The sequence below is a fragment of the Dipodomys spectabilis genome, unplaced genomic scaffold (genome assembly GCF_019054845.1).
Source record: "Dipodomys spectabilis isolate Male_0828 unplaced genomic scaffold, ASM1905484v1 ptg000466l, whole genome shotgun sequence".
Lineage (NCBI taxonomy): Eukaryota > Metazoa > Chordata > Mammalia > Rodentia > Heteromyidae > Dipodomys > Dipodomys spectabilis.
In genome coordinates this window covers 659,307-684,896 of record NW_024871143.1, presented here as the reverse complement: position 1 = coordinate 684,896, position 25,590 = coordinate 659,307, and the positions used below count along the sequence as shown (strand labels likewise).

The window sequence follows — 25,590 nt, the reverse complement described above, 5'->3', positions numbered from 1 at the left end:
TGGATTTAATTTTCCATAATGGGTTAAATGTATTATATTGGATATATGAAAGTAAACTGTATATTTATTCCATTAATACTTTGCCACTTGTCTAATTCCAAAATAATTTATCCATGTGTTTGAAGTAATGAGAATAACAACAAATATAAGCAAGATAAATCAGTCTGAAGTAGACAAGTATTTTCACCTTTGTTTTGATAGTTGGTCCTCTTTTACACTACAGAATATGCTTGTGAAAATATGCTCCAGGCTGGCCACAACTGCAGAATATTATGGTTTGATCTATCATAAGAGAAAGAAGGAAGGGCAAATTTCCTTCCAAAAGTCTGCTCTCAGGGATGTGATCTGCTTTATGGTAGTGACTTGGAAATGAACATTTTTTTACAATAAGCCTTGAAAAACCATCTGATAGACCATTTCTGTAAGTGGATTATTACAGAGGATTATTGATGTCTTTGCAAGGAGGCCAGATTGCTTCATTTTGAGAGAATTAAAATAGGAATTAGTTAGGCCAAGGGATGACTGGGGCCCAGAGAAGCTACTACGTTGAATAGTCATCCTAAACCTTTAAAACAACACACACACACACACACACACACACACACACACACACACACACACACACACACACACACACACAAATCAACCAAACAAAAAAACCTCCAGTTAGCACAGCCAGTGAGGGCTGCTATAACAGCCTACATGAAGGCAGGCAAAAAACAGAAGGTGAGAGTCATTTAGCTGATAACTAACATATATTTGATGAGGCAGACTGAAATGAGACTCCAGAGAGAGAGAGAGTCAGAAAGACTGATCAGAGAGAACTAAAATTGGTCACACAAAGATTGGAAAGTAGAATTCCTTGTAGAACAAATAAATCATAGAAAGCTTATGCATGTAAAAACAAGACAGAAATCAACTCCAAATGGATCAAAGACCTCAGAGTCAAAGCAGACACTCTGAAAACATTACAGGATGGAATAGGAGAAACCCTAGGTCTCCTAGGCACAGGCCAAAATTTTCATAATAGAGACCCGGAAACAAAACAAATCAAAGAAAGGTTGGACAAATGGGATTACATGAAGTTGCAGAGATTCTGCATGGCAGAGGACATAGCTAGCAAGTTCAATAGAAAGCCCACGGATTGGGAGAAGATCTTCACTAGCCATACAACGGACAAGGGTCTCATATCTAAAATATAATTGGAACTAAAAATATTAATTCCCCAAACAACAAATCTTCAAAGAAACAACTGCCCAATAAATAAATGGGCTAAAGACTTAAAGAGAAACTTCTCTGAAGAAGAAAGAAGGATGGGAAATAGACACACGAAGAAATGCTCAGCCTCCCTAGCCCTAAAAGAAATGCAAATCAAAACAACATTAAGATACCACCTCACCCCAGTTAGAATGGCAAAAATCAAGAATTCTAATAACAACAGATCCTGGAGGGGATGTGTACAGAAGGGAACATTACTTCATTGTGGGTGGGAGTGTAAACTTGTTCAACCACTTTGAAAAGTAGTATGGAGGTTCCTCAAAAGACTCCACATAGAGCTCCCCTATGGCCCATTAATCCCACTTTGGGGCATTTACCCAAATGTTTACAAACAAGACCACACTAAAGCGACCAACGCAACTATGTTTATTGCAGCATTATTTACCACAGCTAAGATCTGGAACCAACCTAGATTCCCCTCAGTAGATGAATGGATCAAGAAAATGTGGTATATATACACAATGTAATTCTGTGCCTCTATCAGAAAAAATGACATTGCCCCATTTGTTAGGAAATGGAAAGGCTTGGAAAAATTATATTAAGGGAATTAAGCCAAGCCCAAAGAAACATAGGTCCCATGGTTTCCCTTATTTGCAGTATCTAGTATATGTCTGAGTCAAGCAGAAAAGGTCAGATAAGGTTATGTTAGGAAAATGAACCCTAAGATATGTATTCAAATTTTTTTTTCTGTCATGCCTTTGGTTCTAACACATTTATAAGATTATTTCTTTGTTGCTTTGTATGTCTCTCCCCCACAGTATAACCCCTGCTTTCACTGTATTGGATGTCGGTATAATTTGTGGAGGGGAAGGGGAAAAACAAGTCGTTTCAATAAGGATACAGGTGGATCCGTTGTAACAATGAGATGTACAAATTGTCATGTCAAAAACGAACTTTACAACTTTGGGGGGGGTATTGGGGGGGGTGAGGCTGGGAAGGGATTGGAAGGGGAAACAAAGGAGGAGGCTACAATGCTTGATAAGAAATATACTCATTATCTTTCCCATGTAATTGTAACTCCTCTGTACAGTATTTTCACAATAAAAAATATAAATTTAAAAAACAAAAACAAGACAGAAGACCAAATTCCAGAAATGTGTATTTTCTTAGAGGTCATCTTAATCAATTATCAATAGAAATCTTTGAATTCTTAAATATTTGACCACATGTGGGAGATGGTTGAAGAGAAAGAAAATGTCACCACTCTGTTAGGAGTTCCAATATCACAATATGAATTAATCAAGCACAAATTTGTAAGAGAAAGGGAAAACAATTATTCCAATGAGGGATTCGTTTGTTTTGCTGTAACAGTTCTTGATTTAGGTGCTAGCAATTACCATTCAATTGATCCAGTCCCACAACTGAGTTGATATTGACTGCAGTATTCCCACATGAAGGAAAAGAAGAAATTTACAAAAGTCTGATGAATTGAGTTGAAAGTGTTGTAATAGGGATATCTGAGATTTAGACACAGATGAAGAGGTGGATTTTCTTTTCTAAAAATCTCCCATTTTTAGTCTGGTGCCAGTGGCTCACAGCTGTAATCCTAGCTGCTGAGGAAGTTGAGATCTGAGGATGGTGGTTCAAAGCCAGCCTGGGCAGGAACATTCCTGAGACTCTTATCTCTTTTAACCACCAGAAAACCAGAAGTAGCACTGTTGCTCGAGAGGTAGAGCACTCAACTTGAGTTGAATAGCTGAGGGACAGTGCCCAAGCCCAGGTTTCAAGCCACTCGACCACAACTACAAAAATCCTCCCTTTCTTGGACTGCCTACATTTTATCCTAACATTCAACAAATAAGCCATTTTATCACCCACTACCTTTAAGTCCTAACCTAGATACTGAAAATAAAATGATTTGGTATCTTTTGTCAAAAGATTCATATTTGAGGAAACAAATACCATTAGTAGTAACTTTTTTTCCAGTCCTTGAACTCTGGGCCTGGGCCCTGAACATGGGTATGCTGGTAGCTTTCATGTGAGCTTGTTGTTATTTTTTGGATTACTGCCGTTGAAGGAATTACTGGATCTTAAGGGAGATCTACATTTAGTCTTTTCGGGAAATTCCATACTGCATTCCAGAGTGGTTGAACAAGTTTAATTTCCACCAACAGTGTAATAGAGTTCCCAATTGGCTACATCCATGCCAGCATTTGCTATTGTTTGTTTTCTTGATAATGGCCATTCTAACTGGGATGAGGTAGAATCTGTCTTGTTTACTTGTAGAATTGTGGGCACCTTCTAGCTATCATAAATGAATGAATTCATGAAACCTATATTGTTCTGAGCCTGCATTCCTTTCTCTTTTCTTTTAGTATAATTTTTTCAAGCCTTTCAGTTTCTTTAATACTGGTGAAAAGTCATCCTTTCTCATGGGGGAGTGGAATTCCAGTGTGTGTGTGTGTGTGTGTGTGTGTGTGTGTGTGTGTGTGTGTGTGTGTGTATGATGACTATAGGCCCATGAGTTTATTTGTAAGCCTTCTGTTTTATGTGTAATTTTGTAATTCCATATTAAATTTTGGTTACTTTCTCTAATGCATTGAAATATATTGTTGGGATTTTCATGTGTATTGCATTGGCAATTATTTGGGGACATTATTGCATTTTTCTCCATGTTATCTCTTCCAACCTGGAGCATTGAAAGACTTTCCATTTCCTTGAATCTCCTTCAATTTCCCTTTTTATATTTTTAAAATTTTCACAGTAGAGGCCCTTCATATTTTTAGGTAAATTAATTAATTCCTTGTTTTGTTGTTATTGTTGTTGTTTTGTTTAGATTTGATTTTATTTTGAGACTAATACATATGAGGTTGTTTTTTTGGATTTCAGCCTGGATCTTCCCATTGTTGGTAACACAGAAATAATACTGATTCTTGTGGTTTTTATACCCTGCTACATTACTGAAAGTTAGCATCACCTTTACTAACTTGAGGGAGGAAGCTATAGGGTCCATTAAATACAGGATCATTACATATGAGAAAAGGGATAGTTTTACTTCCCTTATTTGGATCTCCTTTATATTTTTCTCTTGCCTATTGTTCTTGCTAGAAAGTCCACAACCATTTTAAAGAGTAGTAGAGAGAGTGGACATCCTTGTCTCATTCCTGATTTTAATGTCTTCATGCTTCCACCATTTGGTAAATGCTAATTATCTCTGTCACATACATACTGAGGAATGTTCCATGTATTCCTAGTTTCTCAGACCTTTTAATCATAAAGGGCTATTGGAGGTCCTTAAAAGCTATTTCTACATCCATATAGACGATTATGTATTTCTTGTCCTTGCTTCTGCTGATGGTTTGTATTATGTTTATTGACAAGTATATTGAATCCAATTTTATCCTAGGATGAATCCTATTTGATCGTACCATATGATTTTTTTTTGTTAATTGCTGAAATTGTTAGGTGAGAATTTTATTAAAAAGCATCAATGCTTACCAAAGAGTTGGGTTAATAGTTCTCTTTCTTTGGTGAGTCCCTATGTGATTTGGGGAAGAGTCTAATTCTAGCTTTAAAGAATGTGTTTGATAATTCCATTTTCAGTTCTATTCCATTGAAGAGATAGGTTTGAGTATTGTAAGTTCTTTTCAGGCCTTAATTTCATGGTAAATTAATTCAGTCCTAGATTTTTCTGGAATGGATAGTGGTTTATTGCATTTCATTTTCATTACTTCTTAGGTGTAACTACTTGGTTCAGATTGTGTATAGGAAAGCATCAATTTCTCCAGGATTCTCCAGGCGATTGGCATAAGGTTTTCAAAGTACTCTCTTATAACGTTCTCAATTTTGCTTATATCTGTTGTGTTGTCTTATTTTTACCTCTAATTTTCTCTCTTTGGGTGAGTTCTCTTATTGTTTTTGGTGGGATTTTATATTATGAAGGTGATATATAGAGAGATGGGTTACATTTACATAAGTAATGAGTATATTTTTAACAGTGCTATCCCTCCCTCAGTTTTTCCTGCTTCCCCCAACCCTGACATCCCCCTCCCCCAAGGTAGTGAAGTTCATTTCTAACATAATGTCTACTGTATATCACTGGTGCTTTGGTTGATCTTTGTCCCACCATTTCTGTGATTTCCCTTCCCTTCCCCAAATCAGATTAACATGTATAAGACAAAGGGTTGAGAAAACAAAAACAGTTACTACAGAGAGTAAACCAAAGGGTGAAAACTAAATAGAAATAAGTAAAAAGAGTTAACTATACAATCATCTTCTATCCATTTTTTGGAGCTCCTTTCGATAAGCATCATTTTTATATGGTGATATTCGTATTGCTATTGAGCTATTGTAAATAGCCTAGACATATTCTAGTTTTTCCAAATGAGTGAAAACCTGTAGCCTATGATTCTTTGGGTCTGGCTTGTTTGACTTATTATGTTTTCCAAGTAGTTCCATTTCCTTACAAATGGGGCAATGTCATTCATTCTGATGAATAGTGTTTTGTTGTGAATATATACGACATTTTCTTGATCCATCATTGCTGGGTCATGGGGAGCTCTATTGAGGAACCTCTATATTTCTTTACAGAATATTTGAACAAATTTACATTTCCATCAGTAGTGTAATAATGTTCCTTTTTGGCCACATCCCCACAAGCCCAGTATGTTATTATTAGTTTTCTTCATAATGGTCATTCTAACTGGGGTGAAGTAAATTCTCAATGTTGCTTTGATTTGCATTTCTTTTATGGCTAGATGTTGCATATTTCTTCATGTGTCTATTGGCCATGCATATTTCTTCTTCAGAGAAGTCTCTCTTTAAATCTTTAGCCCACTTATTAAGAGGGTTGTTGGTTCTTTGAGAATTTGTTTTTTTGGGGGGTTAACTTTTGGGGCTCTAAATATATTTGAGATATGAGGCCATTGTGTGTTGTAGAGAAAGTAAAGATCTCACAATCTGCTGGCTTTTTATCTATATACCTATATAAGTTCTCTTCTTAGTCAGATTTGGTAAGGGTCTCTCAAGTCTGTTAATTTATTTAAAAAACCAACCCTGATTTTTTGATTCTTTCCATGTTTTATTTTGTCTTTATTTAGTTATTTCTGATTTTTTTATTTGTTTCTGTGTACTGCTTTGTGTCTGAGTTTGTTCCTGTTTTCAAGGAGCTTGAGGTGCATAATTAAAATATTCAATTGAGACTTCCCCAGTTGCTTGATGGACATCCTCAGAGCTATATATTTTCCTTGAAATACTGCAAATACCATAGGAGCTGGTAATTTGTGTGTTCATTTTTGTTAAATTCCAGAAACTTTCAGATTTCTTTTTTTTTTGGGGGGGAGTCCGGTTGTGGGGCCTGACCTCTGAGCCTGGGTGCTGTCCCTCAGCTCTTCAGCTCAAGGCTGGCACTCTACCACTTGAGCCACAGTGCCACTCCCGGCTTTTTTTCTTTGTGCTTATGTGGTGCTGAGGAATCGAACTCAGGGCCTCATGCATGCAAGGCAAGCACTCTAACACTAAGCCACCTTCTCAGCCCCTCAGATTTCTTTTCTAATACCTTCAGTGTCCCATTGTTCATTCAGCAACATGTTGTTCAGTCTTCATGGGTTTGACAATTTTTTATTTGCTTTAGCCATTTAATTCTAAGTTTGTTCTCTTATGATCTGACAAGATATGGGAATTCAATTAATTTTTCTTTGGACAGAATATCCGTGTGACATAGGATGTGTTCTATTTTGGAAAATCTTCCATGAGCTGCTGTGAAGAATGTATATTCTGACGCTGAATGTATATTCTATACATGTCTGTTAGGACTAGGTGGTCAATGTAGTTATTGAGGTCTGCAGTTTCTTGGTTGAGTTTTTCCTTGGATGACAATGATTTGTTGAGATGTGTTTTTAGGTTAAGTAATATTTGGTTGATGAAGTGGTATGCTCGAGGATTCAGGGTTTTGATATTTAGACTCTACATATCCTACTAATGTAGAGCTGCCATTATCAGTATGTAATGTCTCTTCTAACTAATTTTAATTTGAATTCTATTTTATCTTATGTTAGTAATTCTACCTCAGCCTGTTTAGGGTATCCTCTGCTAGAATTCTGTAATATGTTTCCTATCCATTTTGTTTCCTGCTCTTCTCCTTGATACCTATCTCCCCCATGTTTTATCTTCTAACTGAATCTTGAAGTTCCTGCAAGATCGTTTCTTATTTCTTTGATTGGTTCTAAATGATTATCTCTTCTTTCCTTTTAGACCTATTCAGTCTTTGATGCTTGAGATTATCTTCTATGTAATCTATTCTCTGTGGTGAGATTCTTCATAGATTTTTATTTATCTGTCTTCAAAACGGTCACTTTATATGGCTTTTATCTTTATTAAGGTTTTGTTTTTGGGCTTGTGTGGACTTTCTTTACATCTTTTCTTTGAATAGGGGGGTTGGCAGTTGGTCTTTTAACTGTGTCTTCTCTCATATGTTTTAACTAGACATCTATTTTTTTCCTAGGACTCCCTTGCCTTCTCAGAATTTACTTATCTTTCTCTTTGTAGTCTCCATGAATTATTTTGCTAATATTTGGTTGGTCTCATCTTGTTCACAAATTTCCTTGTAGAGGTTTTGTATCTTTTCGGTAATCACATTTTTCAGCACTATTTGTAATGTATTTTGAAAACTACCTTCTATGTCCTTGATTGCCTGTTGTAGTGCCTGCTTATTTACTGTGTGAATTACACTACCTTGACATCACTTTTTTTTGTATTTTTCTGATTGGTTCTGTACATTTGAAGGATGTCGTGGCTTTCATTTAGAGCATCTATGATCTTAATGTTTAACTCTCTATGTTCTTGGTTGATTTGCCAGGTGTTGGTATAGACTTCTCTTATGATTTTCGGGAATTAAGTTTTTGTCTAGCCCATTAAGTGTAGGAGGAGAGATCAGTTGTGGTGAGATGTTGTCATGTTAATACTTGTGGTTCCAATGACAGTTTGAGCTGTCCAGTGGTAAGGTGAAGTGTGTCTGTGTTTGGATGTGGCTGTCTCTGTCCCTGATTTTTTTCTCATGTGGCCCTTTTATTTCCACCTGCAGCTCTGCTTTTGAACATGTTCCCCCACCACAGTCACAGCAGTCACCTGACTAGCTGGGTAACTTTCCATAGATTTGTGTTTTTTTGTGATGATAATATAAAATCTTTTTATGTATTGTGGATCTATATATAATTATAGCTGACTTGCTTTGACCTTCTAGAAGTGGAGTACCTGCTAGGACTCTAAATCTCTGTTTCATTAGATAGAGCTAGGGTAATTTTCTGTTGTTTCTCTGCCATTATTTTTCCACTTCCTCAGGTTCATTTTTTATTGTGGAGTTTTTCACCTAATTTTGGGTATGCGATGGTTGTACCAGGTTATTTTCTTTTTTTCTGTTTGTGTTACTTTGAAATAGTGATTTCAGCCTTGTATGAAGAGACAGTAATAATATGAATTGTAAGTTATTACATCGAATGAAAGGGAGCAGACATTTTAACCTATTTGCTATAAATGCATTAATATTAAGCAAAGCTAATAAAAATGATTACTTCTTTACTCTTCAGAGGATGAGTATAGTACTCTTGGATATCTTGTAGGAAAAGAAATTGGACTCATTACAACTGATGCCTTACATTGAAATTACAGGCTAAACTTTCTTTCTTTTCATTTCTTTCATAATAGTATTACAATATCATAATACCTGAATGTTGATTTGTTTTCGTCTGCTATTGTCAATTCCATTCTTCATCCATTAGGAATCCAGGTCTTTGAATGACCAGTTCTTTAAAATACCTATATTGCTTATATTATTTTTTGAATCTCAGTAAAATAAATATGAATTTATGTCTGAGTCTCATCTTTACCTACATTCATGTGAAATGTATGCAGTCTCAAGCAAGGAAACTGACTATTTTACTCTTTTCTGTTATTTAATCTAATCAATAAATCTTTTCTCTTCAGCAATATGTTCTCACCTTTTAGTGTTGATTTTTTCTTTTTTCTTTTTTTTCTGTTTGTTCTCACCTTTTATATTGCTCCAGTGAACATGATGTATTTCCAGTACTTTTATAGAAATACATTTAAAGTTTTGAACATGGAGACAAGCCCCCTCCATTATTTCTTTAAAGTAAAGCCTTTGAGACTCTTTTAGATATGAAAATTAAAAAGTTCAATGCTCAGGTTTATACATGAATACTCTAATGGTTCAGTCAATTAGACACAACAACTACAATAAGTCTTAAAGGCACCAAAATATTATTGTTCATGAATTAGAAAATGACTAGTCAAAACAAAGTTTATATTATATTTGAAAGCTAAAAAATGAAAATTACACTCAGATTTACTGTCAATATCCTATTTCCAAGAATACATTTTTCAGCAATCCGGGAAACAAAAAAATAAGGGTTTGTCACAGAATGAAAGATGTAAAAACAGACTGTATTTGCTTAAGATGATAAGTATATGCAAATCATTTTATTTTTTTCAAAGATACTATAAAATTTCATAAGAGGATTTGTGATCAGAAGTGATAGGTAAGCAAAGTAACTGGAAATCTGTATATGGAAATTTTGCTTTCAATAGAGGATGACAAGTTTCACTAAATGAACCTATAGAAGATGATTTTGTATCTGCAACACACATCCAGTATTCTACACTGTAGACATATTCTGATTCTCTTCCCTCAGTTCCTGTTCAATATTCTTCTACTTTCATGTTGGAGATTCATTGTTCCAAGTTCTCTTTGTCAAAAATATTTTTATATATCCTTTAAATGTAAAGGAGTGTTTGGCTTGGGACCCTATTTACGCTTGGTATTTGTTTACCTTTAATGTTTGCCATTTATCATCCCAGGCTCTCCTTTTGACCATATCAGCTAAGAAATCTGTAATTATTCTGACTATGTATCTTTTTTATATAATCAGTCTTTTCTGATGAGAGCTTTAATAATCCTTTCCTTGATCTCTAATGATCCTCTAATGGATTATAATGTGGTGGTGGGTTGTTCTGTTCTGGTATTCTCCGTTTGGTGTTCTAAAGGCTTCTCTTCTCTGAATGAGCTTATCTCTTTGGATGTTTGACATTTTCTCTGCTAGAATTCTGTAATATGTTTCCCATCCACTTTGTTTCCTGCTCTTCTCCTTCTTGATACCTGTTTCCCCAAGTTTGATCTTCTAACTGTCTTGAACTTCCAGCAAGATCGTTTCTTATTTCTTGGTTTGGTTCTAAATGATTATCTCCTCTTTCCTATTAGACCTATTCTGTCTTTGAGACCTGAGATTATCTTCTATGTCATCTATTCGCTGTGGAGACTTTCTACTTTCTTTTTGATTTCCCTGTTTTCTCATTGCTCATATTTTAGGGCTTCTCTCTTTATTAAAACTTTGTTTTATGTTTTGTGTGGACTTTCTTTACATCTTTTCTTTGGGTAAGAGTGTTAGGGGATTTTTTTTAGCTGTGTCTTCTTTCATATCTTTTAACTAGGCATCGTTTTTTTCCCTTATACTCCTTTGACTTCTCAGAAATTATTTATCTTTCTGTTTGTAGACTCCATGAATTATTTTGCTAATCTTTGGTTGGTCTCATCTTGTTCACAAATTTCCTTGTAGATGTTTTGTATCTTTTCGTTAATCACATTTTTTAGCAGTATTTGAAATATAATTTGGAAAGTATCTTCTAGGTCCTTGATTGCCTGTTGTAAGGCCTGCTTATTTAGTGTGTGAATTATATTATCTTGACATCCATTTTTTAAATTTCTGATTGGTTCTGTCCACTTGAAGGATGTCTTGGCTTTCATTTGGGAGATCTATGATCTTAAAAGGTTACTATCTATGTTCTTGTTGATTTGCCAGGTTTTGGTTTGGTCTTCTATTTTCCTTTGTTTTTCTGGAATTAGGTTTTTGTAGACAGCAGTTGTGGTGAGATGTTGTCATGTTAATAAATACTTGTGGTTCTTGCTGGGAAGGTGGTTCAGTGGTAGAGCGCTTGCCTTGCATGCCTGAGGCCCTGGGTTTGATTCCTCAGCACCACATAAACAAAAAGAAAAAAGCCGGAAGTGGTAGAGCGCTAGCCTTGAGCTGAAGAGCTGAGGGACAGCACCCAGGCCCAGAGTTCATGCCCCTCGACGGGACCCCAAAAAAAAATAAATGTGGTTCCAATGACAGTTTGAACTGTCCAGTGGTAAGGTGAATTATGTCTGTGTTTGGATGTGGCTGTCACTGTTCCTGCTTTTTTCCCATGTGGCCCTTTTATTTCCACACTGCATCTCTGCTTTTGAACATGTTGCCTAGCACAGTCACAGTAGTCACGTGAATGGCTGGGTAATTTTCATAAATAGCTGTTTTCTTGTGAAGACAGTATAAAAAACTTCTTTTGAATTGTATATCTATATATAATTATAACTGGCTTGGTTTGATCCACTAGAAGTAGACTTTGTATAGGACTCTAAATCTCTGTTTCATTAGATAGAGCTAGGGTAATTTTCTGTTGTTATTCTGCCATTGTTTTTCCACTTCCTCAGGTTCAGTTTTTATTGTGGAGTTTTTCACCTAATTTAGGGTATGTGATGGTTGTACCAGGTTATTTTCTTTTTTCTGCTTGTGTTACTATAAAATAGTGATTTCAGGCTTGTATGAAGAGACAGTAATAATATGAAATGTATGTTATTACATCAAATGAAACGGAGCAGACATTTTAACCTATTTGCTACAATTAAATTAATATTAAGCAAAGCTAATGAAAATAATTACTTCTTTACTCTTCAGAGGCTGAATATAGTACTCTTGGATATCTTGTAGGAAAAGACTTTAAACTCATTACAATTGATGCCTTACATTGAAATTACAGGCTAAACTTTCTCCTTCAGCAGGCAAAAGCTTCATTTCTTTCATTTCTTTATTATAATATCATAATACCTGCATGTTGATTTGTTTTCCTCTGCTATTTTCAATTCTATTCTTCATCCATTAGGTATGTAGGGCTTTGAATCACCAATTTCTTAAAATACCTATGTAGCTTATATTGTGATTTAACTCTCAGTAATATAAATATGAATTTATCTCTGAGTCTCATCTTGAGCTATATTAATATGAAATTTATGCAGTCTCAAGCAAGAAATGTGACTATTTTACTCTTTTCTATTTTTTAATAAATAAATCTTTTCTCTTTTGGAATATGTTCGCATCTTTTATATTTCTCCAGTGAACATCATTACTTTTATAAAAATAAATATAAAGTTTAGACATGAAGACAACCCCCCCTCCATTATCAGTTTAAAGTAAATCTTTGGGGACTCTTTTATATATAAAATTTTAAAACTTCAATGCTCAGGTTTATACATGAATAGTCTAATGCTTCAGTCAATTAGGCAAAAGAACTACCATACCACATTAACTCTCAATTTACTTAAAGCCACCAAAATAGTGTGCATGAACATCACTCATTTTTCGAAAGTGACTGGTCAAAACATAGTTTATATTATATTGGAAAGATAAAAAATCAAAATTACACCCAGATTTTCTGTCAGTAAAAAAAAAGAAATGTATTAAATGTTAATTAAAGATGAACTTATTTCAGGTTCTAGGAAAAAAGGAAAAGCTGGGATAATAGAAGTACAATGTATTTCATAATATCAGAATAACTGTAGCAATCCACTTACAGAAATGGTCTATCAAGATGGCTTTTCAAGGTTGACTGTGAAAAATGTTCATTTCCAAGTCACCACCATAAAGCAGATCACATCCCTGGGGGCAAACTTTCGGAAGGAAGGTTCCCCTTCCTCCCTTCTCTTTTGATAAATCAAACCATAATATTTCTACAGTTGTGACCAGCCTGGAACACATTTTCCCAAGAATATTCTGTAGTGTAAAGAGGACCAAACTATCAAAACAAAGGTGAAAATTCTTTTCTACTACAGAATGACTTATCTGGCTTATATTTTTTGTTATTTTCATTACTTCAAACACATGGATTATTTATATTGGGATTAGACAAGTGTCAAAGTATTAATGGAATAAACATTCAGTTTACTTTCATATATCCAATATAATACAATTAACCCCTTATGGAAAATTAACTCCAACTGTAGAAACAATGTCAGGAATATAAAATAAGCCTCAATACATATAATCTGGCACATATAAACCAGCATCTACTCAGAAATTCAGTCGCTCTATAAATATTTATTTGGTACAAAATAATAAATATTTAATTAATGAATATGACTTTTGTCATCTGAAATACTCCTCGTGACAATAATTGTGTATAATTGTATAGATGTCACCTACACAGGAATTTAACATGCATTTAGAAATCAATTTTCCACAATTTAAGCTAGATGAGAGGAGTTATATCCTCGTGTATTGTGTGGTGTGAATTTTACCACAGTGCTGAACCCTTCCACCTAATACCAAGAGTCATGTGCAATAATTTATTTCATGTTAAGATGAGTGCTAAGTGTAGAATACAATTTGAATTATTACATTAATTCACAGAAATGAAACAATAATGATATGTTATTTGTTTAGATTCTAATGCTATTCAATTTTACAATTCATGAAATATATTATTAAAATTAGCTTCACTTTCTTCTTTTCTATAGCTGGCTATTTAAACATTACATATTACATATTAAACATTCAATATTAAGAAATAAAAAATGAGTAACTTATTATTAAAATGATATATTATTAAATTGTGATTTAAATTACAGTGCTAACAAATTGTGTTGAAAACAACATTTAATAGAATTATGGGTAATATTTTTTAAACTCAGCGGCTTGTTATTTGTTTCCTAATTGTGTCATTTGTTATTACTGGCCGAAGTCATCTCTTCACCTCTGTTAGTTTTCTATTTCATCTCTATTGGTTTGCTGATTGTGCATTTTGTTTTCCCTTTTTAATGGCTGACATGAGGCTGAAAATCTGTATGCTAGGTTATTACTTCTTATGTAAAAGTAAAATTACTGATCTCCACAGCTGTTGCCCCCACTCATATCTCCTGTATTGCTGCTCACATATATTTTATTTTATTTTTTATTTAAATTGTATTGTCAAGATAAAGTACAGGGGGGGTTAGTTACATAAGTAAGGAAATGAATTCATTTCTTTTATAACTTGTTACCCCTTCTCCAATTTTTCTCCCTCCATCCCAATGGCCCCCCCCCCCAAGATTATTTCCAACATTTTGTTTTGTGAGTATCACAGTTGTTTAGGTTACCCATTTGTCCTTTGTCTCACCATTTTGTTTTTTCTATTTCCTTTCCCAAGTTCAGATCAACATAATTACAATACCCAGGGCATCAAAATCCAATACAGTGACTTCAGGCGATAAACCATAGATGGGGAAAACACAAATAAAACAAAAATAAAAACAAATCCCATAGTACATTAAGAACAACAACAAAGAACATGTATTGGAGTTTATTTCACTTGGAATCACCTTATAGTGTCATATGTACATAGCTTTGAGCTAATCTGCTCATCTACTATGGTTATCCTCGATGTACACAATAATGCTCCCCTATTACCCAGTAATCTCACTTCTGGGCATTTAACAACGTGACCACAAACAAGGCTACACTAAAGCTACCAGCACAATTATGTTTATTACAGTAGTATTTACCCTAGCTAAGATATGGAATCAACTCAGATGCCCCTCAGTAGCTGAATGGATCAAGAAAATGACACACACACACACACACACAACAGAGAGATATACATACATGCACTACTATGCTTCCAGGGCTGGGGAAGTGGCTCAGTGGTAGAGCACTTGCCTTGCATTCCTGTGTCCCTGGATTCGATTCCTCTGCACCACATAAGCAAAAAGAAAAAAAGCCGGAAGTGACGCTGTGGCTCAAGTGGTAGAGTGCTAACCTTGAGCTGAAGAGCTGAGGGAAAGCGCCCAGGCCCAGAGTTCAGGCTCCACGACTGGACACACACACACACACACACACATACACACACAAAATCCTATGTTTCCATCAGAAAGAAAGCTACCATCTCATTTTTGAGGAAATGGAAGATCTTGGAAATAAATCATATTAAGTGAAGTAAGCCAGACTTAAAGAAACATAGGTCCCATGGTTTCTTTTATTTGTAATAATTAGTTTACATCAAGGATAATCTCATGTAGTTTAATTTGACATTTTGTTCTATGTTGAGCATGCAACATTATTGCTATATTGTTTGTTATTATTTCTACAAATAGGCAGGAATATTTAAAGAATTACGTTCATCTTATCCATTACTGAAGGAAGAACAAATAAAAGAGCAACCCCTACTCGGAAAAACAACTCGTACTAATTTAGCTTCATTCCTATGTAAGGCCAGTGTTGTCCCCTGTATCCTCATGTTGTACATTACGACTCTATACCGGTTCAACCAGTATATCTACTATCTTCTACATTGTGACCTAAATGCCACAGTAATTCCAATTTATTTTACTTTTTAAAAAATTTCTCTCTTAATGTTTGAGGTTGGTGTGTGTGTGTGTGTGTGTGTGTGTGTGTGTGTGTGTGTTTACAAAGATCAGAGTACATTATTTTTCTTCATTTAGAATACATCTTTCAGGTCATTGTAAGTTGTGGCCTATGGCATAAGTATCTTGCTATTTTAAGAATGAAACAGAGAAAGATATTTGTGCATGTATCACGGTTGCTTTATTAGTCTGTAGTTGAACACTGAACTTCGATTTATATATTGGCTGTTGTTGTGAATGATGTGAATAACAATGAACTACAGATATATTTGAGTTACCCAGAGAGAAATAATCACACGATTGGTGGGGCAGATTATATTTTAACTTTGGAGTTCTATAGAAAACTGCATATTACTTTCTGCAAGGAGAACACTAATCTGTATTTTGAAGAAGAGTGTAGAAAATCTCCTTTTCTCCACACTCTCACCAACATTATTACCTTTGTTAAAGGTAATAAAGTGCCGGTTTTTGCTATGTGCAGTACCCCAGACTGGCCTTAGACTTATCCAACCTCCTAAATGCTTGGAATTAAAATCTTTTGCCACCACACCTGATTCCTTTGATCTTTTTGATAAAAGTTATAGTAGTTATGAAGTAGTATCATAGTAATTTTGAATTACATTTCTCTAATGACTTCTGCTCACAAAACATTAAGCCAGCATAGGAGTTGTATTAAACAACTTTGTAAACTTACTGGCGATTTTTCAGGGCTTTAAGAAGAATATGTCTATTCAGAACTTTTGTCCATTTTTAATCTAGTTTCTTGTTAATCTCATCTTTAATCTCTCTATACAAAATCAATAATTAATTCAGAGTAGTAGAAAGGAAAAATATTAAGCAACTCCTATCATTTTCAATTATCAATAGCATGACATTTCTTAATCATTTTCTGTTGACGCTTGAGACTATATAACTCAATTTAGTCAGACTTTTTACAAGGCTGTATGTGTTTTATTTATTTTACATTGATTGTTCTTTCCAAAGCCTGTGTGTCTAATTTCCCTTGGTTTCTTTCAGTCTCAATTAGTTGAGGTGTCAAATGAAGAATAAATGGAAGGAAGCAAACAAAAAAATAATATAGCTCATCTCATCTGATGATACCTCTACAAGAATGAGGAAAGAGTTGATCCAAGGACCTATGATAGGACATCAAAAAGAGAATTCATTTTTCTAGGTCTTTCTTATCTTTGTGATGTAATTTAAATAATGTAAAACACAATTTACTACTAAGATACTTTTATGTTTTATCAGTTTTGCACATTTTCATATGGACTTCACCTCAGTCTACAACATTCCTTCATCATTCTGTCCCTGATATTTTTACACACACAAGACATAAGATAACCAGTTTGATTTACAGCATGAGAAGTTATCCACCTGGCTTCCTTGGAAGCAGAGCATGGTCAATAGATAACATTACTTCTGATTGCTCACTACATGTAATGGTTTCTGTAATACTTATCACATTCTTTTTAGTATTTTAAAAACTTCTGGCTAAACTCAAACTCATTCATAGACGTTTGTGTTAAGTATTTCACAAGTTTTATTTCCCTTAATTCTTAAGATAACATTTTCTATAAAGCTAATGTTATTACCATTTTAGTGTTTGGAAAAGTTGTAATTAAAGGCAGTAAGTGCATGGCTCAAACACACACTTTGAGCAAAGAAATGAGTCAAAGTTTCCAAAAGTCTTTCAGCAATACACAAAAGGTAGGTAAAATCTCTCCATTCTCTTACACTCTCAATTCAATATTCATATTTCCAAGAAATAATAGCATAGCAATTATTGCCCATGGTGATAGTTTGCTGTTACATTTGGTCTGCAACACAGATTGTGTTGGTGACATTGGGTTATCATGCACAGAGCTGAGCTTATAAGAGAAAAATTTCTTCAGTCCCATAGTTCCTGTTTCCTTTTTAAAAAGTACTAAAACTTTTAAATATTTTCACTTATTGTGTTAAGAATCCAAAAAAACGAAAAAAATTTGCATATAATCACTCCAAAATGCTTTAAAAATAAATGATAAAACAGGACCCCGTGAAGTAAACTTTCTTCTACTTTTAAAATTATTCTAAAAGACTTGCGCTGGTTGGTCACATCTGTAAACCTAACTATTCGCCATATCAACACTGAAGCTAGAGATCTGTGGATAACAGTTGGAAACCAATGAGGGAAAAATAAATTCATAGGATTATTTTTCAAAAATTTCAATGAATTAGCAACAGGCCAGGAATGGAGATGTAGCTCATATAGTAGCTCACCAATCTAGAGATTAAAGGCCTAGCAAGACTTTGAAGCCCTGATTTCAAACTCTGAGCACACCAACATACATGCAATTGGATGAGAACACACGCTCTTGCACACACACACACACATTCAAAATACCTTCATATTATTAGTGTTTTGCATTAATTTCTTTGTTAACAATATTATATGAGTAAAATAAAGGAAATAAACTCTTCCATCTCAGAACATGTTATATGTTTTCTATTGTAAAATTCTGTACACAGGGGTCACATTTACATGAGCAAGGTAATGAGTACATTTCCTAACACGCATTGTTACCTCCTCCTTTATGTTCCCCTACCATCCCTTCCCTCCCACCTCTACAAGCACACTCCCCTCCCTAAGTACACTTCCCCTGCCTAAATTGTAAAGTTCATTTTTCATCATAGTGTCTTGTGCATCTCATTGTTATAATGGGTCAACCTGTATCCCTATTTAAGCATCTTGTTTTTTTCTGATCCCTCCCCAAATTAGAGGAACGTATATACAAGATGTGGGCGCACCAACTTCAAATACAGTGTAAACGGGTTATAGCATGGGGGAGGAACATATAAAGAAACAAAAAAAACACATCACCTGTTATAAGTACGTAAGAATCAATAACAAGCAAGAGAAAACCACACGTGTGTTCCTATCTTGGGTTTGATTTGCCTAATTTGGTCATATGTGCAAAGCTTTTAACCTTTTCTGCTTATCTCAGACATAAAATAGTTATTAAAAATTAAGGAAAACATAGGGCCTATGTTTCTTTGGATCTGGCTTACATCACTTAATATTTTTTTCCAAGTCTTTCCATTTTCTAACAAATTGGGCGATGCCATTCTTTCTGAGGGAGGCATAGAATTCCATTAGTATAAATACCACATTTTCTTGATCCATTCATCTACTGAGGGGCATCTGGGTTGGTTTCAGATCTTAGCGATGGTAAATAATGCTGCAGTAAACATAGTTGTGCTGGTAGCTTTAGTGTGGTCTTGTTTGTGATCATCTGGGTAAATGCACAAAAGTGGGATTCCTGGGTCATAGGGGAGTTCTATGTGGAGTCTTTTGAGGAACCTCCATAGTACTTTCCAAAGGGTTGAATAAGTTTACACTCCCACCAAGAATGCAGTACAGTTCTCTTGTGGCTACATCTCCTCCAGCATCTGTTGTTGTAAAAGTATGGAATGGTTCAGGAATTTGCCTGTCATCCTTTCTCAGGGGCCATTCTAATCTTCTCTGTATTGTTCCAATGTTAGAGTACTTGATGCTGAATTGAGCATAGAACATTTTTTATATATAAAGTGTAATTTATTTTCTTAAACTAGACAATTCAACAAAAAGTAAGCTCAAAATAATTGCCATGAAATTTTAGAACCATGTACTTCTTACATAAGCACACATTTAAGAATAAAGACTGACATGTCAAAAACAAAATAATTCCAGATATTTGTTGTTCAAGAGATGTGTAAGAGGAGGAATTCAATTATTTTATACAAGGCACCTGTCATGATGAACACTGAAGCAAGTGTTAAGGTTTTTTTTTAAAGTTTTAATGTTTTAAACATATTTAATTTTGGGAATTTGCTTATATAGGCCAAAACTAGGACTGTTTGGCAGGACATAAATTTTTTTGGGGGTGGGAGTCTGCGAGTGGGGCCTGAACTCTGGGACTGGGCGCTGTCCCTCAGCTCTTCAGCTCAAAGCTACTGCTCTACCACTTGAACCAACGTGCCAGTTCCAACTTTTTTCTTTTTGCTTATGTGGTGCTGAGGAATCGAACCCAGGGCTTCATGCATGCAAGGCAAGCACTCTACCACTGAGCCACCTACCCAGCCCCAGGTCATAAAACTTTTTGATAAAGTATTTAAGATTTATGGTAGCAGACATATGCTACTAAGTATGTACATTTCAGAGTTTATAGAAATTTTACTAATGAGAAGTTGCAAAGTCTTTGTGTAAAGGAGCAGAATAAAGAGTTAAGACTTTTAACTACATAGTTTCTATTAAAAATATAGGGCTTCCTTATTTTAGATGTTAGTGAGGAACAAATGATGATATAAGCCATATACAAATGATGAGATGAGCCATAAATAGTAATCTTAATGGGTAACTTTAAAGACTGCTCATAGCCTATAAAACTCTTGTTGAACATCATAATCTTAGGCAGTTTTAAATGTACAGGAATATGAGAAAATAGTAAAATCTAATACGTAGTACCCTTCAAATACGGAAAACACTGGTAATTGTTTTGTTTTTCGTTTTATTAATCATTAATATTTAATTATTGGTTTTTCTTACTTGTAGCATTGTTTTCCTTGTTGTAATATAATACAACTTTTTGTAAGTCATCATTATGAAGTACTTGGAGAAGGTTACTGGGATGGCCAAACCATTTTTTATAGGTGCATGTGAATTTACGAAGAGGAAAATTAAGAACAAAATATTTATTTAAAAAGTTATCAAGTAGAGTCTGAATCAGGAATGTTGATAAATGTCCACACCTAAAATCTTACCCAGAGGCTGAAGCAGTGATTTTAAAGAGTTGAAGCCACAAAAGTGAGAGACTGTGTTTAGTTTTGTTTTATATTTTGATTTTGCTGGTAATGGGGCTTGAACTCTGGGTCCTACGTGCTGTCCCTCAGCTCAAGGCTAGTGCTACCACTTGAGCCACAACACCACTTCCATCTTTTTCTGCTTATGTGGTGCTGAGAAATCAAATCTAGGGCCTCATGCATGCAAGGCAAGCACTCTAACACTGAGCCACCTTCCAAGCACCTGACAGAATGTTTTTTAAAAAATCAATTATCCAACATTTGCTTTCTGCTTTGGGTTATGTTATTAAATATATGAATACCTTTTTATATCATTGTGAATTGTCATACTTCTGAATTTATACTAACTTCAACCACTTTATCCTTTTCAAAGTCATGAAATAGCTCAGAGTTTGCTTCCATGAAGATTGTTTTTACATTTAAAATTTCTCCTGAGACATTTTTATTTTTAACAAAATAACTTTATATTTCATTTTGATGGGTTATCATACATCAAATACCTTCAAATGTATATGTAGAGTCTAAAGACAGCAGTATGAATATTCTCATACTGCTCTTGTTTATCTGTTATACACTTTCAGTATTGTGATATTTCTCTTTCTCTTTCACTCTCCCATTTCCTCTCTTTCTCTTTCATGCTCCATGTCTGCTGCTCTTCTATGGTGAAAACTTTAAAAACTTGAAAAAGGAAATCAAAACAGAACTTAGAAAATGGGGAAAACTTCCATGCTCCTGGATTGGAAAGATTAACATGGTGAAAATGGCAATACTTCCCAAGGCTATCTACAAATTTAATGCGATACCTATCAAAATTCCAACCTCATTCTTCAAGGAAATAGAAGAGGCAATCCAAAAATTCATATGGAATAATAAAAGACCCCGAATAACAAAAACGCTCCTCAATGGAAAGAACACTGCTGGAGGGATATCAATACCAAATTTCAAACTCTACTATAAAGCCATAGTAATCAAAATAGCTTGGTACTGGCACAAGAACAGACTTCAGGACCAATGGCATAGAATTGAAAACCCAGAAATGAACCTAAAGACCTATAGTCATCTAATCTTTGATAAGGGAGCTAAAAAAATAGAATGGAAGAAAGACAGCCTCTTCAGTAAATGGTGCTGTCAAAATTGCTTAACTACTTGTAGAAAACTAAAGCTAGATCCTTATATATCACCCTGCACCAGAATCAACTCCAAATGGATCAAAGAGCTCGGAGTCAAAGCAGACACTCTGAAAACATTACAGGATGGAATAGGAGAAACCCTAGGTCTCCTTGGCTCTGGCCGAAATTTTCTGAATAGAGACCTGGAAACACAACATATCAATGAAAGGTTGGACAAATGGGATTGCATGAAGTTGCAGAGCTTCTGCATGGCAAAGGACATAGCTAGCAAGATCAATAGAAAGCCCACAGATTGGGAGAAGATCTTCACTAGCCATAAAACGGACAAGGGTCTCATATCTAAAATATACTTGGAACTCAAAAAATTAAATCCCCCAACAATAAATCCTCAAAGAAACAACTGCCCAATAAATAAGTAGGCTAATGACTTAAAGAGAAACTTCTCTGAAGAAGAAAGAAGGATGGCCAATAGACACATGAAAAAATGCTCAACCTCCCTAGCCATAAAAAAATGCAAATCAAAACAACATTGTCATACCACCTCACCCTAATATGTCCCTCCCCTACAGTATAACCCCTGCTTTCACTATATTTGATGTCGGTATAATTTGTGGAGGGGAAGTGGAAAAACAAGTCGTTTAAATAAGGATACAGGTGGACCTGTTGCAACAATGAGAAGTACAAGTTGTCATGTCAAAATCGAACTTTACAACTTGGGGGGGGGGGAGGAGGGGTGGGAGGAAAGATGGGAAGAGATAGGAAGGGTAAACAAAGGAGGAGGCTACAATGCTTGATAAGATATGTACTCACCGTCTTGCCCATGTAATTATAAACCCTCTGTACAGTATTTTCACAATAAGAAAAAAAAGAATTTCTGCTGGTCTACTATTATCCATCAGAATCCACTGGTTTTGTGGGAACATGATAGCGACCATCAGTTACCCTTGCATTCTTTAAGAGTTATAACAGTGACGTGATGTTATTCATTTCTATTCTAAATGGCAAAACAACAGATCTAGGAATTCCTTTTCACTTTTACTAATGTTATAAATTTTATCTCATAGGAATCATTGAAACGGATAGGATACTTTTAACCTCTGACCTAAAATTTCGTTTTCTTTTTTCTTTTACAAACGACCTTTTTCTTTTATTATAAGTAAATACATGTAATGAAAACAATGCTTTCCTGTGGAAAGTAGACCGAATATATTCAGGGATGAAAAACTAGGTAATGGGGGAAGTGATTACAAAGGATGCCCATCATAGAGCACGGAACCTCAGAGCAGTTTATCATGTACACTTTGTGAGAATGACAATGTGCTGGGAACTATAGATTAAATCATTGAACAACTGATATAAACATATACACATATATTTATATATGTATATTTATTTTTAAATGCATATATGTGTGTATATGCCCTTATATATGTATACATGCATGTTACTATACACAAAAATACATACATACACACATGTACACATGCACACATGGAGAAAGACACATAGTTACAGACAACACAAGTTTCACTACTTGTTGAATATGCCTTAGACATAATGTTTGGAATCAAATATGTTGAAGATGTATTTGTCTCTTAAAATTCTTTTACCACTCCTATCTCTTTGTTTAAAGTAATTTATTAATTTATATGATAGTCCTATTCTTACGGCACACTGGAGACAGGTAACTTGCCAAATACATGAAGCAGTTTGTTATGTACTCAATACAAGATCCACCCCAGTGTAGACCTTGAACTCTGGGCTTAGGCGCTGTCCCTCAGCTCTTCATCTCAAGGCTAGTGCTCTACCACTGGAGTCACAGCACCACTTCCAGCTTTTTCTGTTTATGTGGTGCTGAAGAATTGAACCCAGGCCTCATGCATGCAAAGCAAGAACTCTACCACTGAGCCATCTTCCCAGCATCTCCTCTTATCTCTTCAAATGGGTAAGTTTTGACACATTCGACTTTCAAAATGCAGTACAAGTGATAGCAAGTCAATCGGAAATCTCAGTAAGTAAACGTCATATGGCGTCTCCTTGTTCCCCAGGGAATGCTAGTTCTTGTAGACACTCTCAAAAACCAAAGTAGCAGGAAAATACCCTGGTACAGAATAAAGTTATAAGGCTTTAAATGGCATTCTTCCTTGAGTTCTTTTCCAACAGCCAGCATCAATTCTTAAGCAGATGAGTGAGTCCTCAGAAGATTGGAGCTCAGGTCAACATTTAACAAACTCATGTGAAAAGTCCTATGTGAGAAATGCTGACTGAGGTCTTGCTGATTTCATGGTCAAGAAAATAAGACAAAAAGAAAGTATTTTAATGTATTAAAATTTGAGAATAATTTGTAACCTGTCAATAAATGTGTAGAACACAATTATACCAAAATGACAAAAAATGATGTGCATGTGAATTACGTGCTCTTGGACTTGGCGAGTGATCTTAGGTGTGTCTACACAAGTAGAATCAGCACAAATCAATCAGCATTTCTTCATTTAAGATACATGGAAAGGATACAGGTTGACCCATTGCAACAATGAGATGTACAAGACACTCTATCGGGGGAGGGGGTTGGAGGGAAGAGTTGGGAGGCGTGAAGGGAAGGGATGGTAGGGGAAAAACCAAGGAGGGGGTAAAAATGCTCAATAAGAAATGTACTCATTACCTTACATATGTAACTGTAAACACTCTGCACAGGACATTTACAATAAAAATATGTATTAAAAACATACAAGGAAAGCTTCTGTACTTATCGGAAGTTGTATTTGTCACTCAATATCAGTAAGGTATCAGTTTTATGATCACAGGCATATTAAAATTCTGGATGCTCAAATTCTCTACATAAGCACAGTCTATTATTTACATTAGAATCTGCCCACATCCTAGTGCAGTGTAATTGCAATGAAAATTTTTACTACATTCTATGTTTGTAATAAAAATAAAATCATATGCACTATCAACTGATGCAAATTTTTTCAGATAATTTTTTAGTGTGAAAATACTGTAAACAGAGGATTCAATTACATGGGCAAGGAAATGAGTATATTTCTTACCAAGCATTTTTGCCACCTCCTTTGTTTCCCCTTCCCATCCCTTCCCTTCTCACCACCCCGGTCCCTCTCCTCTTTAATCCCCGCCCCCCAGCCAAAGTTGTAATGGTCGTTTTTCCATATAAAGTCTTGTACATCTCATTGTTGCAACACGTCCACCTGTATCCATATATAAACAATTTGTTATTCCCTTTCGCCTCCACAAATTATATTAACATAAACTACAGTGAAAGCAGGGGTTATACCTTGGGCAAGGGACATAAAATGCAAGAAACAAATAATCTTATAAATATGTTAGAAACAATAAGAAAAAAAAACCATTTGAATCCTTACCTTAGGGTTCATTTCATCAAACATCTACTTATCTGAACGTTTCTGCTGTCTCAGACATATACTAGGGATTGCAAGTAAGGGAAACCATGAGAACTATGTTTCTTTGGGGCTGTCTTGCTTTACTTAATATATTTTTTCCAATTCTTCCCATTTCCTAACAAATGGAGCAATGTCATTCTTTCTGATGGAGGCATAGAATTCCATTGTGTATATATACCACATTTTCTTGATCCATTCATCTACTGAGGGGCATCTGTGTTGGTTCCATATCTTAGAAATGGTAAATAATGCTGCAATAAACATGGTTGTACTGGTAGCTTTAGTAAGGTCTTATTTGTGATCATTTGGGTAAAAGCCCAAAAGTGGGATTGCTGGGTCATTGGACAGCTCTATGTGGCGTCTTTGAGGAACCTCCATACTAATTTCGAAAGTGGTTGAACAAGTTTACACTCCTACCAACAATGCAGTAAGGTTCCCTTCTGTCCACATCCCCTCCAGCATCTTTTGCAATTATATTTCTTGATTTAGCCATTGGAACTGGGGT

The 25,590-nt window shown here is 35.1% G+C and overlaps 1 non-coding gene across 1 annotated transcript; it reads right to left on the bottom strand.

The window, feature by feature from the left end:
- Positions 1-19,157: 19,157 nt before the first annotated feature.
- On the bottom strand, positions 19,158-19,260 carry LOC122098240. The gene has a single exon (XR_006145697.1). It is a non-coding gene; the product is annotated as a U6 spliceosomal RNA (small nuclear RNA).
- Positions 19,261-25,590: the final 6,330 nt, after the last annotated feature.